This window comes from Saccopteryx bilineata, chromosome 12, assembly GCF_036850765.1.
Source record: "Saccopteryx bilineata isolate mSacBil1 chromosome 12, mSacBil1_pri_phased_curated, whole genome shotgun sequence".
NCBI classification, from domain to species: Eukaryota; Metazoa; Chordata; class Mammalia; order Chiroptera; family Emballonuridae; genus Saccopteryx; species Saccopteryx bilineata.
The window spans coordinates 7,171,161-7,191,055 of NC_089501.1; the positions used below are offsets into that span (position 1 = coordinate 7,171,161).

Sequence of the window (19,895 nt, forward strand, 5' to 3'; positions counted from 1 at the left end):
CTATCTTTCTCTGGTTTTGGTATCAGGGTAATGTTGCCCTAATATATTGAATTGAGATGTGTTTCCTCCTCTCTATTCTGGAAAAGATTCTGTAAAATTGATATTATGTCTTCCTTAAATGGACTTCACCAGTGAAAAGAGTTTGTAGTATAGTTAACAGTATTGAAAGTTTTTAACTACAAATGGAATTATTTTACTTGTTATAGATTTTTACAGAATTTCTATTTCTTCTTGAGTCAGTTTTGGTAATTTGTGTCTTTCATGATATTTCCACAATATCCTTTCAATTTCTATCCCTTGGTAATGATGTCCCCTCTTTCATTCTTGATTTTCATAATTTATATCTTCTCTCTTTTTATTTCTTGTTCAGTCCAACTAAAGGTATGTCTTTTCTTTTAATCTTTTCCAAAAACATACTTTTGATTTAATGGAATTGATTTTCTGTATTGTTTTCTGTTTTTATTTTATTGATTTCTATGCTGATTTTTATTTTCTACTTCTGCTTACTTAAGGTTTCATTTATTCTTCTTTTTCTAATTTCTTAAGGTGAACATTGAGGTGATTGACTTGTAATATTTCTTCTTTTGAAATATAAGTATTTAGTATTATGAATTCCTCCCAACCACTGCTTTAGCTGCATCTCATAATTGATACGTTATATTTTGTTTATTTTAAATTCATAATGTCTTATAAATTATTTTTTATTTTTCAATTACAATTGACATACAATATTATATTACTTTCAGGTGTACAACACAATTATTAGATATTCTATTTCCTAAGTGATCGTCCTGATAAGTCTCACACTCATCTGACACTAGGCATAGTTATTAGAATATTATTGAGGAAACCACAGGGAAGAAAGATGACAACGGAGTAGGCGAACGTTCCAACTGCCACCTCCCAGGACCAAATTGGATTACAACTTAATTTAAGAATAATCATCTTGAAAAACCAACTTTGAACTAAACTAAGAGGAGTCTACAACCAAGGATCACCAAAGAAACCACACCAAGACTGGTAGGAAGGGCAGAGATGCAGAAAGGGCTGCCCCGCTCTCAGGAGCAAGTGGTGGCTGAGGGTCAGGAGGGATTCTCAGTGGGGGGTGAGTTGCCTTGAGAGGTGTGGGTCCTTAGCTCCAGGCCAGGTGCCCCAGAGCCTAGAAGAGGCTCCCAGACAGCATTTAGCCATGAGAAGAACCGGGTTTCTGTCTGTGAGAAAGATACAGAGCTCTCAGATGTAGACTTCATTTTAAAAGACCCATGCAGAAAACCTTGTTCACAGCCACTTACCCAGGGCTCTGGCAGGGGAGAGCTGAGAGGACTGGAGTTGTGGGAGGAGAACGTAAAGTTGGAGGCCCAGGGAGAGACACTGTGGGGGATGGAAACTGGAACCCCTGTGCTGAGTCATACTCCAGTACTGCAGTCTCCATCTTTCTCAGGTGGAGCAGTCCCCTCTGAGTGGCATCAGCCTGGGGCAAAGCAGCTGCTCCACCCTTGGGAGTCTCTCATACCCCAGTCATGGCAACAGGTGGTTCTGAGAAGTCAGGAAGCAAGGGGCACATCAGTGACTCAGTTTTCTTGTGTTGAGACTGATGCTCGCTCCCATACTCTCCCAAGTCTATTACTGGTGCTTCTACCTCACAAGAGACTCAGCTGAAACTGTGGGCAGGCAGACCACACATCTGGGTCTCAGAGGCCACACCCACCAGACTCTTGGGGCCTCACCCTACTGAGGTCTGTGAAAAAAGTCTGGACAGACTGACACCTGGGGCCAAGGTGGTCACACCCACCACCCTTCCTAATTGCTGAATTACTGCAGGCTCTAGACTCTAGCAGAGGTATTTTCAGCAAATGAGTCCAACAAGCAGCCAGCAGACCGGCTGCAGGAGAAGAGACTCAGGAAAACTTGGCCATTTGAGCGGACTTTCCCCCAGGACCAGAGTGGGTAAAAGCCAGCCTAGGAGTGCAGCTTGGTATTTCCATGTACAGCTGGGCCTAGCAGAGGCAGAAACAAACTCTGGATTGCTTGTAGCTCCAAGAAGGTTGCTGAGGGCCAGTCACAGGCAGCATCTCTCACTGGTCTGCACTGGGCTCCTGCTTGGGAGGCTCAGGGCTGGCACATACAGGGGCTAGCTGTGGAAAACATCAGTTCAGGACCTAACAACCCTTGCTAGAGTGGTATCCTAAGGAAAGTTCCTCACACCAGGCCCAGCTGAAATGAGTTCCACTCTCTGTGATCAGCACTAGCACAGCAGCTCATGTGCATTGGATATGGTGGAGCTTCACAGTGAGCTGGCCTGGGTGCTGGATATTCTGTTCTGCTAGGCTAGCTTCCACAGGGGTAAGGGAGAGAGGCTTGGAGCATGGACATTTAAAGTGTGGGTCCCTGTGAGTCTATTATTGGATCTGGTCAAGGAACTTAGCCACCTTCAGGAGGGGCACAGTCAGCCCCAGGAGAGGACTCTCTCAGTCTTCCTCCCTGAGACCCGAGCCTCAACAGCTGAAAGAACTTCTGCAGGGGACTGTCAGCCACACTCGGTCTGAACTTGCTGCTCACCTTGTCGGGGAGAAATAAAATTTGAGTATCCAGCAGTGGCTGAGGGAAAAGGCTCTGGATGGAGTAAAGGCCACATTCCCTGTACTGAGCTCTTGACCAAGAGACTACTGAAGTAAGGAGGTCCCACAAACATTGTATTCACAATCTCAGCTGCCCTAACCCACCAAGCATGCAACCTGTAGAGAGGTGGTTGGGTGAGGCCAATTTGAGCCTACACTACAATCTTACTAAAAAAGACTCTGTGGGAAGACCAGCCAGCTGCAAGGGAAGGAAGAGCAGCTAAAAAGTGGAAACAAATCTTACAGAGCATGGGGCTTTTATGGAGCTGCTCTCATCTCTAAGCAGGAGGAAGCTGATCCTTATACAATGTTTGGCCCCTCCCATGGTACCCAGACACAGAAAACACAGACACAAACAGCAAAAAGTGCAGTAACTTCAGACTGATAGCCCACAGCAGGTTACAAACAACAGCTGATGCCAACCCAAGAAAAACTAGAGCCAATACTACTGATAATGGATGGCAGACAGACCAACCCTAGACTCAACTACCTACACAAGCAGCACACCCAAAGGTAGAGTCTAGCAGTCCAGATAATGTGGAGAATAAATATGCCTAACAGGACAAACATTACACAGTGTGAAATACACATTATCAAGGTTGACCCTTAGAACCAACCAGCCTGAAGGAATAACCATACCCACGAAAAGACCAACTGAAACTAATACTCACATACAAAAAGAGGGAAAATAGTACCCTCAAGAAGCATTCCTAGAACAAGAAAAACAAGTGACCTGGAGGACAGTACCACTAAGCCCATCTTCTTCATAAAGACCACACAAAAATTTCAAAGTTGGACAGCACTACCTGATACACAGACAAAATGAGCAGACAGAGAAATGCAACCCAAATGAATCAACAAGAGAACCCCCCCCAAAAGAACTAAATGAGATGGAGGTAACCAAAATACCAGATGCAGAGTTTAAAACAATGATTTTTAAAATTCTCAAGGATCGTTTGAAACCTTGGGCTTGCCTGGTCAAGGCACATATGGGAGTTGATGCTTCCTGCTCCTCCCCCTTCTCTCTCTCTCTCTCTGTCTCTCTCTCTCTAAAAAATCAATAAAAATTCTCAAGGATTTTAGAGCAACAATGGATAGACATAATGAGCACCTAAATAAAGAGATAGCAAGCATAAAAAAGGTCATTGAAATCATAAAAAAGAACCAGTCAGAAATGACAAATACAACATCAGAAATGAAGACTGCTCTAGAAGGAATCAACAGCAGGCTGGATGAAGCAGAGGACAGAATCAGTGATTTAGAGGACAAGATAAATGAAAGCACAGAAGCAGAGCAGCAAAAAGAAAAGAGACTCAAAAAGTCTGAGGAAACTCTAAAAGAGCTCTGTGACAACATGAAGAGAAACAACATCCACATCATAGGGGTTCCTGAAGGAGAATAGAATGAACAAGGGATAGAGAACCTGTTTGAAGAAATCATAGCTGAAAACTTCCCTAAATTGATGAGGGGAAAAGTCACACAAATTTAAGACACACAGAGAGTCCCATTAAAGAAAACCCAAGGAGGCCTACACCAAGACACATCATAATTAAAGTGCCAAAGTTAAGAAACAAAGAAAGAATACTAAAAGCTGCAAGAGAAAAGCAGTTAATTACCTACAGAGGAGCCCCCATAAGGATGACACCTGACTTTCTCAACAGAAACACTTGAGGCCAGAAGGGATTGGCAAGAAATATTCAAAGTGATACAAAGCAAGAACCTACAACCAAGATTTCTTTATCCAGTAAGGCTATCATTTAAAATTGAAAGAGAAATAAAAAGCTTCCTGACCAAAACAAAAACAAACAAACAAAAACCCTCAAGGAATTTATTACCACAAAACCAGCAAGAAATGTTAAAGGGCCTGCTATAAAAAGAGCAAAGGAAAAAAATTTTTGAGAAAAAGAGGATTGTAGTTTAAAGAATAAAATGATAATAAACAACTACATATCAATAATAACCTTAAATGTAAATGGATCAAATGCTCCAATCAAAAGACATACGGTAACTGCATGGATAAGAAAACAGTACCAGTACATATGCTCTCTACAAGAGACCCACCTCAGAACAAAAGATTCACAGGCTAAAAGTGAAGGGATGAAAAAAAGTATATTATGCAAATGGAAATGAAAAAAAAAGCTGGCATAGCAATACTTATATCTGACAAAATAAACTTTAAAACAAAGTCCACAATAAGGGATAAAGGGAGCAATCCAACAGGAAGATATAACCATTATAAATATCTATGCACTTAATATAGGAACAGCTAAATATATAAAGTAGATTTTAATGGACATAAAGGGTGAGATCAACAGCAAGACTATAATAGTAGGGGTTTTTAATACCCCACTAACATCATGGATAGATCCTCAAGAAAGAAAATTAACAAAGAAACAGCAGCCTTAAAGAACACACTAAATGAACTGGATTTAATAGATATCTTCAGAACCTTTCACCCTAAAGTAGTAGAATATACATTCAAGTGTTCATGATACATTCTCTAGGATAGACCACATGTTAGGACACAAAATGAGTCTCAGTAAATTTCAGAAGATTGAAATCTTATCAAGCATCTTCTCTGATCACAATGGCATGAAACTAGAAATCAACTACAATAGAAAAACTGAAAAACATTCAAATTCTTGGAGGCTAAATAGCATGGTATTAAATAACAAATGGGTTTACAATGAGATCAAGGAATAAACCAAAATTTTCCTTGAACCAAATGAAAATGAACATACAACAACTCAAAATTTATGATACACAGCAAAAGCAGTCCTGAAACAGAAGTTCATAGCATTATAGGCTATGAAAGAAGCAAGAAAGAGCTCAAATAAACAGCTTAACCCTGCATCTAAAAGAACTAGGAAAAGAACAACAAATAAAGCCCAGAGCAGGAAATAATAAAGACCAGAGTGGAAATAAAGGAAATAGAGGCTAAAAAAAAAAACAAAACAAAAAAACCCAGAAGATCAGTGAAACCAAGAACTGGTTTTTTGAGAAGGTAAACAAGATTGATGAACCTTTAACCAGACTCATCAAGAAAAAAAGAGGACTCAAATAAATAAAATTAGAAATGAAAGTGGAGAAATAACACTGACACCACAGAAATACAAAGGATTGTAAATATTATGAAGCTCTGTATTCCAGAATATTGGACAATGTTGGTGAAATGGATAAATTCCTAGAAACATATAATCTTTCAGAACTCAATCTGGAAGAATCAGAAAACCTAAACAGATATAAAAAGATATTCAAACAGTTATCAAAAAACTCCCAGCAAACAAAAGTCCTGGACCAGATGGCTGCACAGGTGAATTTTACCAAATATTCAAAGAACTAACACCTATCCTTCTCAAGCTATTTCAAAAAATTCAAGAGGTGAAAAGACTTCCAAACTCCTTTTATGTGTCAAGCATAATCCTTATTCCAAGACCAGGTAAAGACACTACAAAGAAAGAAAGCTATAGGCCAATAACCCTGATGATCTTAAATGCTAAAATTCTCAACAAAACATTAGCAAACTGGATCCAGCAATACATGAAAAAAATCACACATCATGATTAAGTGGGATTTATTCTAGGGAGGCAAAACTAGTACAATATTCAGAAATCAATAGATGTCATTCATCACAAAAACACAAAAGGAAGGAGAAAAATCACATGATAATATCAATAGATGCAGAAAAAGCATTTGATAAAATCCAGCACCCATTTATGATCAAAACTCTCAGCAAAGTGGGAATACAGGGAACATACCTCAACATGATAAAGGCCATCTATGACAAACCCACAGCCAACACCATACTCAATGGGCAAAAATGAAAAGCAATCCCCTTAAGATCAGGAACAAGGCAGGGGTGTCCCATTTCACCACTCTTATTCAACATAGTTTGGATTCCTAGCCACAGCAATCAGACAAGAAGAAATGAAAGGCATCCAAATTGGAAAAGAAGAAGCAAAACTATTATTATTTGCTGATGACATGATACTGTACATAGAAAACCCTAAAGTCTTAGTCAAAAAACTACTAGGCCTGATAAATAAATTCATCAAGGTGGCAGGATATAAAATTAATATTCAGAAATCAGTGGCATTTTTATACACCAACAATAAACTGCCTGAAAGAGAAATTAAGGAAACAATTCCCTTCACTATTGGAGCAAAAATAAATAAATAAATAAAGTACCTAGGAGTTAATTTAACCAAGGAGGTAAAGGACTTGTACTCAGAAAATTATAAAACATTGATAAAAGAAATCAAGGAAGATACAAACAAGTGGAAGCATATAATGTGTTCATGAATAGGAAGAATAAAGCAATCTACAGATCCAATGCAATTCCTATTAAAATAGCAATGACATACTTCAAAGATATAGAACAAATATTTCAAAAATTTATATGGAACCAAAAAAGAACACCAATAGCCTCAGCAATCTTGAAAATGAAAAATAAAGTGGGAGGTATCACACTTCCTGATATCAAGTTATACTATATAGAAGGCCACTGTACTCAAAACAGTTTGGTACTGGCATAAGGACAGGCATGCAGATTAATGCAACAGAACAGGGAACCCAGAAATAACCCCACACCTCTATGGTCAATTGATGTTTGACAAATGAGGTAAGAGCATACAATGGAGTAAAGACAGTCTCTTTAATAAATGGTGTTGGGAAAATTGGACAGGTACATGCAAAAAAGTGAAACTAGACTACCAACTTACACCATTTACAAAAATAAACTCAAAATGAATAAAAGACTTAAATGTAAGTTGTGAAACTATAAACATCTTGGAAGAAAACATAGGCAGTAGACTCTCCAATATCTCTCGCAGCAAATTTTTTTAAATATTTTATTTATTAATTTTTAGAGAGAGAGGAGTGAGAGAGAGAAGGGGGAGAAGCAGGAAGCATCAATTCCCATACGTGCCTTGACCAGGCAAGCCCAAAGTTTCAAACCGGCAACCTCAGTGTTCCAGGTCGACGCTTTATCCCACTGCGCCACCACAGGTCATGCCTCTCGCAGCAAATTTTTTTTTTTTTTTCTGAAGCTGGAAACGGGGAGAGACAGTCAGACAGACTCCCGCATGTGCCCGACCGGGATCCACCTGGCACGCCCACCAGGAGCGATGCTCTGCCCACCAGGGGGCGATACTCTGCCCCTCCTGGGCGTCACTCTGTCGCGACCAGAGCCACTCTAGCAGAGGCCAAGGAGCCATCCCCAGCACCCGGGCCATCTTTGCTCCAATGGAGCCTTGGCTGCGGGAGGGGAAGAGAGAGACAGAGAGGAAGGAGGGGGGCATGGAGAAGCAAATGGGTGCTTCTCCTGTGTGCCCTGGCCAGGAATCGAACCGGGATCCCCCGCACGCCAGGCCGATGCTCTACCGCTGAGCCAACCGGCCAGGGCCTTGCAGCAAATTTTTACTGATTTATCTCCATAGGCAAGTGAAATAAAGGACAGGATGAAGAAATGGGACTATATCAAACTAAAAAGCTTTTGCACAGCAAAAGACACCATGAACAAAATAAAAAGACAACTCACACAAGAGAGAACATATTCACCAATATATCTGATAAGGGGTTAATAACCAAAATTTATAAAGAACTTCTAAAACTCAACACCAGGAAGGTAAACAATCCAATTTAAAAATGGGCAAAAGAAATGAATAGACACTTCTCCGAAGAGGACATACAGATGGCCAATCAGCATATGAAAAAAATATTCAACATCACTAATCATTAGAGAAATGCAAATTAAAATCACAATGAGATACCACCTCACACCTGTCAGAATGTTGCTATTTAACAAAACAACACACAATAAGTGCTGGCAAGGGTGTGGAGAAAAGGGAACCCTCCTGCACTGCTGGTGGGAATGCAGACTGGTGCAGCCACTGTGGAGAACTATATGGGGTTTTCTCAAAAATGAAAAATGGAAGTGCCTTTTGACCCAGCTATCCCACTTTTAGGAATATATCCTAAGAATCCCAAATCACTGATTCAAAAGAAGATATGCACCACCATGTGTATTGCAGCATTGTTTACAATAGCCAAGATCTAGAAACAGCCTAAATGTCCATCAGTGGATGCGTGGATTAAAAAGCAGTGGTACATATGCACAATCGATTACTACACAGCTGTGAAAGAGAAGGAAATCTTACCTTTTGTGACAGCATGGATGGACCTGGAGATTATTATGCTAAGTGAAATAAGCCAGACAGAGAAAGAAAAATATCATATGATCTCACATATATGTGGAATCTAATGAACAAAGTGAACTGAGGAATGTAATAGAGGCAGAGACAGGGTCACAGGGACCAGAAGGACAGCAGTCAGAGGGAAGGGGGGTGAGGGGATGGAATCAGAGAAAGTAAAGGGATTAGTGAATGTCTGTCACATCCACCATATTCCCCGGACTTAGCACCCTCCGACTATTACTTGTTTTTGTCCTTACAAAATTTTTTGAAGGGCAAAAAATTCAAAAATGAAGAAGATATCAAACAAGCACTGGTTCAATTTTTCACATCAAAAGATAAAACATTTTTCAAAAATGGGATATACAAATTGCCCTCACGCTGGCAAGAAATCATTAATAATAATGGCAATTATATTATTTAATAAAGTTTATTGACGGTAAGAAAAATTTGTATTTTGTTTTATTCCAAAAACGGACAGAACTTTCCAGTAGACCTTATATTTATTGATATTTTATTGTTTATATTTTTATCTTTATTTTCTTCATTTTGTGTGTGTGTGAGAGAGAAAGAGAGACAGGAAGAGAAAGAGATGAGAAGCATCAGCTCATAGCTATGGCACCTTAGTGGTTCATTAATTGCTTCTCTTATGTGCCTTGACCAGGGGCTCCAGCTGAGCCAGTGACCCCTTGCTCAAGCCAGCGACCTTGAGCTTAAGCCACTCACCTTGAACTTCAAGCCAGCGACCTTTAGGCTCAAGCCAGCCACCCTGCACTCAAGATGGAAAGCCTGAGCTCAAGCCAGATGAGCCCAAGCTCTTGCTGGTGACCTCAAGGTTTCAAACCTGGGACCTCAGCATCCCAGGTCGACAATCTATCCACTGCACCACCACCAGTAAGGCTTTTCTTATTTTTAAGAAGACCTTTTAGGCCCTGGCTGGTGAGTCAGTAGATAGAGCATCAGCTAGCATAGGGATGTCCCAGGTTTGAGGCCTGGTTAGGGCACACAGAAGTAACCATCTGCTTCTCTCTCCCTCCCTCTCTCCATTCTCTCCTTCTTTCTCTCCCACAGGCAGTGGGTTGATTGGTATGAGCATCAGCCCCAGTGCTGAGGATAGCTATGTTGGACCAAGCGAGTCAGCCTCAGGCACTAAAAATAGCTTGGTACTCAAGCATTGGCCCTAGACAGGGTTGATGGGTGGATCCTGGTCAGGGCACATGCAGGAGTCTGTCTCCCCTCTTCTCTTACTTAAAAAAGAAAAAAAGAAAAAAAAAGACCTTTTAACATTTTATGTAATACTGGTTTGGTATTTAGCTTTTTCTTGTCTGGGAAGCTCTTTATATATCATTTGATTCTAAATGACAGCCTTTCAGGGTGGAGTAATTTTGGTTGCAGGTCTTTGCTTTTCATTATTTTGAATATGTCTTGCTACTCCCTCCTAGCCTGCAAAGTTTCTATTGAGAAATCAGCTGACAGTCCTATGGGAGCTTCATTGTAGGTAACTGACTGCTTTTCTCTTGCTTCTTTTAAGATTCTCTCTTTGTCTTTAACCTTTTACATTTTAATTATGATGTGTCTTGGTGTGGGACACTTTGGGTTCATCTTCTTTGGGACTGTCTGCGCTTCCTGGACTTGTATGTCTATTTACTTCACCAGGTTAGGGAAGTTTTCTATCATTTTTTCAAATAAGTTTTCAATTTCTTGCTCTGTTCTCCTTCCAGCACCTCCATGATGTGAATGTTGGTACATCTGAAGTGTTCCCAGAGGTTCCTTATACTATCTTCATTTTTTTTTTAATTTTTTCCTTTTTACTGTTCTGATTGGGTGTTTTTTGCTTCCTTATACTGTATTTCAAATTGCTGACTTAATTCTCGGCTTCATCTACTCTACTGTTGATGCCTGTAATTATTCTTCATTTCAATTAGTGTATTCTTCATTTCTGACTGGTTCTTTTTTATGGTTTCTATGTCCTTTTTTATGCTGTTTAAATTCTTACTAAGCTCCTTGAGCATTCTTATAACCATTGTTTTGAACTATGCCTCCATTTTATTTATTTTCCTGGAGATTTCTTCTGTTTTTTCACTTGGGCATGTTTCTTTGTCTTTATAGTTTGGCTGCTTCCCAATGTTTGTTTTTATGTATGAGACAGAGCTGCTACATCTCCCGGACTTGGTAGAATGGCCTTGTGTAGTAGGTGTCCTGTAGGGCCCAGTGACACAGCCTCCCCACTCACCCGAGTTGAGTATTTCATGTGTGCCCTGTGTGGGCTGTGTACACTGTCCTGTTGTATGTAGTTGAACCTTAACTGCTATTAGCGTCACTGGGAGGGACTGACCCCCAGACCAACCGGCTGCGAGGACTGGCTGTAACTACAGTGGAGGAGCTGGTGTATAGGAGTCAACCTTATGGAGCTGGACTTGTTTCAGTGGGGTTTTGGTGATCACTGAGTCTGCCCCTTGAGTGTGTAACCCGTGGAAGTGGTAGGGTCGTATTCCAGCATTTTCTAAAGCTATACATCTAGGGCACTGGCCCTGAGGCCTCCTAGGAGGTGCAAGGTCAGCTACTGCCTGTGCCCTGCCTGGGGCCCCCTGGCATGAGCTACAAAGCAATGTGCAGATGACTGCTACTTGTGCTGGGTTTGGAGGTGCCCAGGAGAGGCCAGGCTGTCGACCGATGCCAGTTGCTCCTAGTGCCAGGCCTGGAGCCACCTTCGCAAAAGGTACAGGGTACACAGAGGCCAGATGCTCTTTATTTGAGAGATTTTATGAAAATCCAAAGCCTAAAGCAAAAAAGGCCATTTGTATGGAAAAGCTACTGAAGACAGCTTGGGTGGGCCCTCAAGTTGGGTGTGGTGGGGTCTCAGGGAATCAGTCATTTGGGGGAAATAGTGTGAACCAAGTTGATGGCAACTCAATATGGTGACCACCTGCTGGCTTTGTAGGGCAAGGGCTCAGAAAAGGAACAATCTCCTCTACCAACACTTTTGTCTGGCAGAAATCTGCCCCACCAGCTCTCTTCCTGATGCCAGACAATTCAAACCCCCCCCCCCCAATGTCCCTGGTGCCTTTTGGGCTGCTGCACCAGAACTGGAGCTCAGAGGGAGTGAATCTGAGTAAATTGTGTGTGGGTCCTTTAAGAGGAACTTCCTGGGACTCCCGCAGCCTTCTGTCTCATTCAGCCTCAATCCTTGGTGCTTTTTACATCCAGAAGGTATGGAGACTTCTCTTCCTGGCTCTGGAACCCTAAGCTGGGAGGCCTTGCTCCTCAAGAGAAATCTCTGCAGCTGAGATATCCCTCCCAATTTTAACCTCCAGCCCTTTCCTTGTCTCTGCCTCTCCTACCAGTCTCCATGTGACTTCTTCTTTAAATTCCTAGTCATAGGGTTTCCATTCAGCCAGATTTCAGGCAGTTCTGAATAATAGCTGTTCCATAGGTTAGGTGTCATTGTGATGCGGTTGTGGAAAGATTCAGTACCTCATTTACCTACACCTCCATCTTGACAAGAAGTCCTAAATTCATAATGTTTTAAATTTTTCTTTTTGATTTCTTCTTTTACTGTGGGCTATTTAGAAGTGCATTGTTTTCATTTTCAAATATTTGGAGATTTCTCAAGTTTCTTTCTGTTGATGATCTTTATTTTAACTACATTGTAATCAGAACATCTTTTGAATAATTTCAATCATTTTAAATTTGTTTAGATTTGCTTTAGGACCTAGCATATGATCTGTTCTGGAGAATGCTTTGTGAGCGCTTAGAAAGAATGTGTATTCTGTTGCTGTTGAGGTATTTAAGTCTTCTCTACCCTTATTCATCTCCTGTCCAGTTATTCTGTCAATTATCAGAAGTTGGGTATTGGAATCTCTAACTGTATTTTTGGAATTTATTCTTTCAGTTTTGTCGATTTTTGCTTTATATATTTTGGGATTCTGTTGTTAGGTGTGTACAAGTCTAATTATTATATATTTCTGATTTATTGACATTTTTATCATTATACACTACCTCACTTTGATATATTTCTTTTTTTAAAGTCTATTTGGTATTAATATAGCCATCTCAGCTTTCTTATGGATACTGTTCACATAGTAACTATTTACCCATTCTTTTACTGTTTACCTAACTTTGAATCTAAAGTTTGTCTCTTTTTTTTTTTTCTGTTTTTTTGGGTGTTTTTTTTTTGTTTTTTTTGTTTTTTGTTTTTTGTTTGTTTGGTTTTTTTTTTCTGAAGCTGGAAACGGGGAGAGACAGTCAGACTCCCGCATGCGCCCGACCGGGATCCACCCGGCACGCCCACCAGGGGCGATGCTCTGCCCACCAGGGGGCGATGCTCTGCCCCTCCGGGGCATCACTCTGCCACTACCAGAGCCACTCTAGCGCCTGGGGCAGAGGCCAAGGAGCCATCCCCAGCGCCCGGGCCATCTTTGCTCCAATGGAGCCTTGGCTGCAGGAGGGGAAAAGAGAGACAGAGAGGAAGGAGGGGGGCGGGGTGGAGAAGCAAATGGGCGCTTCTCCTATGTGCCCTGGTCAGGAATCGAACCCGGGTCCCCCGCATGCCAGGCCGACGCTCTACCGCTGAGCCAACCGGCCAGGACCTAAAGTTTGTCTTTTATAGACAGCATATTATTGGATCTTGTTTTCTATCCAATTTGAGAATTTATACCTTTTCATTGGATGATTGGTAATGTAATTTAATGCAATTATTGGTAGACTGGGATTATGTCTATCATTTTACTGTTTAATTCCTATATATTACAGATTCTTTGTTTTTTTTTCTCTTTTGCTGTCTTTTTTTGTTTTAAACAAATATTTTAAGCATAACATCTTCATTCTATTGACTTTTAAAAATATATTTGAGAGTGAGAGGAAGAGTGAGAGAGAAAGAGTGCAAGAGAAACACTGATTTGTTGTCCCACACATCTGTGCATTCACTGGTTGATTCTTGTATGTGCCCTGACCAGTGATGGAACCTGCAGCCTAGCATATCAGTATGATGCTCAAACCAACTAAATTTACTGGCCAGGGCCTATTGATAATTTTTAAAATGGATTTTATTAATGATTACTCTAGGAATTAAAATACACATTTTACCTGGTAACAACCTACTTCAAGTTAATATTGACTTAATTCTAGTAACTTAATTATAGCAGCTTTGTTCCAATTTACTTCATTCTATCCCTTCCTTGTGCTACCGTTATTTTTTAATTTCTTTTTTTTTTTTTTTTTAGATTTTTATTTACTTATTTTAGAGATGGGGGAGAGAGAGAGAGAGAGAAGGTGGGGAGGAGCAGGAAGCATCAACTTCCATATGTGCTTTGACCAGGCAAGCCTGGGATTTCAAACTGGCAACCTCAGCATTCCAGGTCAATGCTTTATCCACTGTGTCACCACAGGTCAGGCCTGTGTTACTGTTGTGTATATATGTATATATACACACATGTGTATCTTATAAGCTTAAAAATAAATATAATTATAATAATAGCTTTATAGACTATTATGGGTTTTTAGAAAATTTAAGAGAAGAAAAGAAATAAATTTATAAATCTTTTATATTTACCCACATATTCACCATTTTCTGTTTTCCTCATTTCTTTTTTGGACTCGGGTAACCATCTGGTATCTCTTCCCTTCAGCCTGAAGAGCCTCCTTTAGTATTTCTTGTAAAGCTGGTCAGGCAGCTACAAATTCTCAATCTTTATCTGGAAATATCTATTTCATTTTAATTATAGAAAGAGTGCTACAGTATATAGAAATCTTGATTGGCAGTGTTTCATTTTTCTCTCAGCAATTTGGGACTATCTGTCTTTTGGCCTCCATGGTATCTGGTAAGTTGACCATTAATTATATTTTTCTTTGTACATGATGACCTTTTTGTCTCAGTGGTTTCAAGACTTTCTTTTTCTTTTTTTTTGTATTTTTTCTGAAGTTGGAAACGGTGAGGCAGTCAGACAGACTCCCGCATGCGCCTGACCGGGATCCACCCGTCATGCCCACCAGGGGGCGATGCTCTGCCCTCTGGGGCATTGCTCTGTTGCAACCAGGGCCATTCTAGCACCTGAGGCAGAGGCCATGGAGCCATCCTCAGCGCCCGGGCCAACTTTGTTCCAATGGAGCCTTGGCTGCAGGAGGGGAAGAGAGAGACAGAGAGGAAGAAGAGGGGGAGGGGTGGAGAAGCAGATGGGTGCCTCTCCTGTGTGTCCTGGCCGGGAATCGAACCCAGGACTCCTGCACACCAGGTCAACACTCTACCACTGAGCCAACTGGCCAGGGCAAGACTTTCTTTTGTCTTTGGCTTCCAGTAGTTTGACTATGATGTGTCTAGGATTTCTTTTTATTTATTTGGGGTTTGTTGAGATTCTGGGGTCTGTAGATTAATGTTTTATCAACTTTGAGAAATTTTCAGATATTATGTCATTAAATCTTTTTCTGCCACTTTCTCTTTTAGCCTTTTGAGACTCTGATTACATGTGTTGATATGGCTTGGTATTATTCTACTTGTTTCTGAGGTTCTGTTTGTTTTCCTTTCATCTTTTTTCTCTCTGTTCTTCAGATTGAATAATTTCTAATCATCTCTATTTGAGTTCACAGATTCTTCTGTGACATTCTCTAGTAAATTTTTAAGGTTTTGTTATATATATTGCAACTCAGATTTTTTATTATGTTTTTTAAAATGTTTATTTTTCTGCTGAGATTATTTGTTGAGACAATGTGTTTTTTTAGACTTTACCTATTCATTTTTAGAGAGAGAGGAGAGGGAGAGAAGGAAGGAGGAGCAGGAAGCATCAGCTCCCATATGTGCCTTGACCGGGCAAGCCCAGGGTTTCAAACAGCGACCTCATTGTTCCAGGTCGATACTTGATCCACTGCGCCACCGCAAGGCAGGCCTTTAATTCTTAAGCATGATTTCCTTTAGTTCTTTGAACATATAATACCTTTTTAAAAATCTTTGATAAGTCTAATTTCTGGGCCCACTCAGAATTAGTTTTTATTGTCTGGTTTTTTTCTTCCTGAGTATGGCTCACACTTTTCTTTTAGAATTTGATTCAAATTTTTTGTTTCTTTGCATGTCTCATAATTTCTGTTGAAAACTGCATCTTAGATAATATACTGTAGCAAATCTGGACTCTGATTTCTTTACTTGTGTGGTTATTATTGGTTTTATCAACTTTCCTGGACTTAGTCTGCAAAACTGTCTCCTGCAGTTTGTGGCCACTAATGTCTCTGCGAAGTTTCTTGTTATTAATTCTTAAGTTTAATTTTTACCTTATCTCCCTAAGTTTTGTCCCCATGTCTGCACAATTTAGTGGTCAGCCAGTAATTGGGCAGAGGTTATGCTCAAACACCTTTAATTTTTAATATCCATCCTCTGTTGATGGGTCTGTGTGTCAATTGAAGAATGCATTCAAAGTTTAGTCAGTTTCAAATCTGCCTGCCTTTTACTTTCTTCCATGCTTTCTTCTCTCCACTGTACATATGCATAGTGTCCTGGTCAACCAGGGATGTGTGAAGAGCTTATATAGCTCTTCTGTGGTACTATCATTTCTAGAATTTCCCCATTAAATTTCTGGCTGGTCAGCTGCTTACTCCAACCGGGACTGCAATCTCAGACTGACAGAGCTATGAAGTTTTCTTTTCAATTTCTACTGAATTTGCTGCTTTTACAGACAACACTGCGGGGTATGGGTTTTCACCTTCCATTCCAAATCAAATTTATTCCAGTCTGACAGTGAGACTGCTGGTTTTCAAACTCAGTGTTGCCCCAGTAAAATTACCAGGTTAAATGTGCTGAGGGCACAGGGGAAGAAGCAGCCCAGACATGAAGGCCATAGACTCTCATCATTTTTACATTAAGTTTTAGCAGTTTTTCGTGACTAAGTGCTTCTCAATTTGTTGTTTACCTCTGGTTAATTTCCAAAGCCCTAAAATTGTTGTTTTCTACAGTTTTTCCCAGTTTTGTATCTTTTTTTTCATGGTAAATGTTATTAATAGATTTTTAAAATTAATTTTAATGGGGTGACATCGATAGATCAGGGTACATAAACATCTCTAGGTTATTTTGACATTTGATTATGCTGCATTCCCATCACCCAAAGTCCAATTGTCTTCCGTCACCTTCTAACTAGTTTTCTTTGTGCCCCTCCCCTCCCCCAACCCCCTCCCTCTCCCCCCCCCATAACCCCCACACTCTTGTCCATGTCTCCAAGTTTCATTTTTATGTCCCACCTATGTATGGAATAATAAAGTTCTTAGTTTTTTCTGATTTACTTATTTCGCTCAGTATAATGTTGTCAAGGTCCATCCATGTTGTTGTAAATGATCTGATGTCATCATTTCTTATGGCTGAGTAGTATTCCATAGTATATATGTACTAAAGCTTTTTAATCCACTCGTCCACTGACAAACACTTGGGCTGTTTCCAGATCTTCCACTATTGTAAACAATGCTGCCATAAACATGGGGGTACATTTCTTCTTCTTCTTCTTTTTTTTTTTTCACAGAATCACAAATGTGGTTTTATTTAAGGCAGAGGTAGAGAAAGGCCATGCCCTTCCAGCCCCTCCTCCTACCCCAAGTCCTGTCCCAGGTCAGACACTGGGACCTGCTGAAAGGCTGACCAGGGGTTGATAGGAGGATGGCAGGGTTCTGGACTCGTACCTCAGATCAACTTTCTTTCAGCTGTACCCACACCCAAGGATTTAGGGGCTTCTAGATCTCATCTAAAGGAAACACAGCTTTTCTGGTCCTCAAATGGGAGGTACCCATCATTCACCCCTCCACAAAGTCCCTGGAGATCTCTAGAAGAGACCGGCCCTCCCAAGTTAGGAGAAAAGCACCTGTCAGGAGGACTAGGAAAGGAATGCCAAGTACGAGGGATAGAAGGTCTCTCTAGCGAGTTTGGACAGGCATGGCTGTGTCCTCACACGGGGTATGGGTTGTCCAGGACTGCCACTCCTGCAGCCACACCACTATCTGCATGTTCAATGGCTTTTGTTCGAAGCAGATGTCCCACGTGCTTGTTCATCACAAATTCCTTTCCCTGCCTGACATAGACCCCGAAGATGCCCAGCTCTGAGACGCGCTGGACCATTTGGGCAGGGCTGCCAGGCCGTAGCAGGCAATTCCCAAACGGCTCAGGCTCAGTCTTCTCCATGAGGATGTAGGAGGCCCTCTCCTCGCTGTCTTTCAGCCAATCCAGGGCCTGCACCATCTCCTCCCCATACAGGTTGTTACCTCCATCCTCTCTCTGGGGCTTTAGCACAAACCGACTGGGAGGAGCAAGGGCCTCAGTGATGGCCCGGTCACCTTCTTCACCCATGTCCAGTGAGTAGAGGCCAGCAAAGGTGGCACGGAGGCGGGCCACAGCCTCAGGCTGGCCAGGAAGTACCTCCTCCAGGACACCCACTCTGCTCAGCTGCTGCTGCACTTTCTTAGTTCCCGCCAGCTGGGTCGCAATGTCTGGGCACTTGACAGCACACGACCTCTCCAGCAGCAGGCGTGCTTCTCAGTTCTGTGGATTGTACTGACTTGGCATGTAGCAATTTCCTGGCCATCCACAAACAGCTTTCAGTCTTGGTCCAAAGATCCCTTTTCAGAGACATCTTCAAACCTTTGCCGGATTACATGGATGTTCCTGGCCAGTAGCTCATTCTCTATGGCACGCTGGTCAAATATGTTCCTTTCTTTCTCCTGAGCAATCAGTAGCACCAGAGCTTGGGCTGAGCCGTAGAGCTCCCAGGCTTTGGCGATCCCCAGGGCCAGTCCCTTGCTGGGATTATTGGAGAGGATCTTGGCAGCTTCTTTGGTCTTACCCAGAACATTGAGGACATGTCGGTGTACAGCTGGGGTCCGGGAGGCCAGGCCCCCAAAGCTAGCAGAGATGGTTTGATTTCAATCTGTTTCAGGGCTGGGTAGCCAGCTGCGCTGTGCTGGAACATGTAGTCTGAGCGATTCAGGCCCAGGAACACAGTCTGGGCAATGCCCTCTTTCAGGACTCACTTGTGGATGTCGAAGAGACGAGCAGTAAAGGTGTCCCTTTTTTATTATTTTTTATTTTTTTTTCTTTATTTATTTTTCTGAAGCTGGAATGGGGGAGAAACAGTCAGACAGACTCCCGCATGCACCCGACCGGGATCCACCTGGCACATCCACCAGGGGTGAAGCTCTGCCCACCAGGGGGCGATGCTCTGCCCCTCCGGGGCGTCGCTCTGCCGCGACCAGAGCCACTCTAGCGCCTGGGGCAGAGGCCAAGGAGCCATCCCCAGCGTCCGGGCCATCCTCGCTCCAATGGAGCCTTGGCTGCGGGACGGGAAGAGAGAGACAGAGAGGAAGGGGGGGGGGGTGGAGAAGCAAATGGGCGCTTCTCCTATGTGCCCTGGCCGGGAATCGAACCCGGGTCCCCCGCACGCCAGGCCGACACTCTACTACTGAGACAATAGGCCAGGGCCAAAGGTGTCCCTTTTGATGGTGCTGGAGAGAGTTTGCTCCAGGAAGGCGGCGTTCTGGCTGACAGCGTCCACCAGCAGGTTGAAGTCCATTTGCACAGCATAGGCCTGCTCCACCAGAGGCCCGGGGACCAGGGAGGGGAAGAGTGTGAACGGGGCATAGCTTACCACATCTGAGGAGCCAGGCTCCTGTGAGGTCCTCAGCAACACTCCCTCAGCCAGGGCCCTGTCCACCGACTGCCACACCAGCTCCTCCAGCTGCTGCTCATCCTGCAAGAGGCTTCCCCAGCTGTTAGCCATCCAAACTTGTTCTCCGTGCTGCTGCGCACTGATCTTCTGATCCATTTCTTTTTTTCAAACAGTGCTATGGTGTTCTTGGGGTATATTCCTAAAAGTGGGATAGCTGGGTCAAAAGGCAGTTTGATTTTTAATTCTTTGAGGAATCTCCATACTGTTTTCCACAGTGGCTGTACCAATCTGCATTCCCACCAGCAGTGCAGGAGGGTTCCCTTTTCTCCACATCCTCACCAGCACTAATTCTGTGTTGTTTTGTTGATGAGAACCATTCTGATTGGTGTGAGATGATATCTCATTGTGGTTTTAATTTGCATTTCTCTAATGATTAGTGATGTTGAGCATTTTTTCATCTG

General features: G+C 42.1%; 1 pseudogene; it reads right to left on the reverse strand.

Annotated features, from left to right (window-relative positions):
• Positions 1-17,496: 17,496 nt before the first annotated feature.
• LOC136316162 (glutathione synthetase-like) lies at positions 17,497-19,582 on the reverse strand (annotated as a pseudogene).
• Positions 19,583-19,895: the final 313 nt, after the last annotated feature.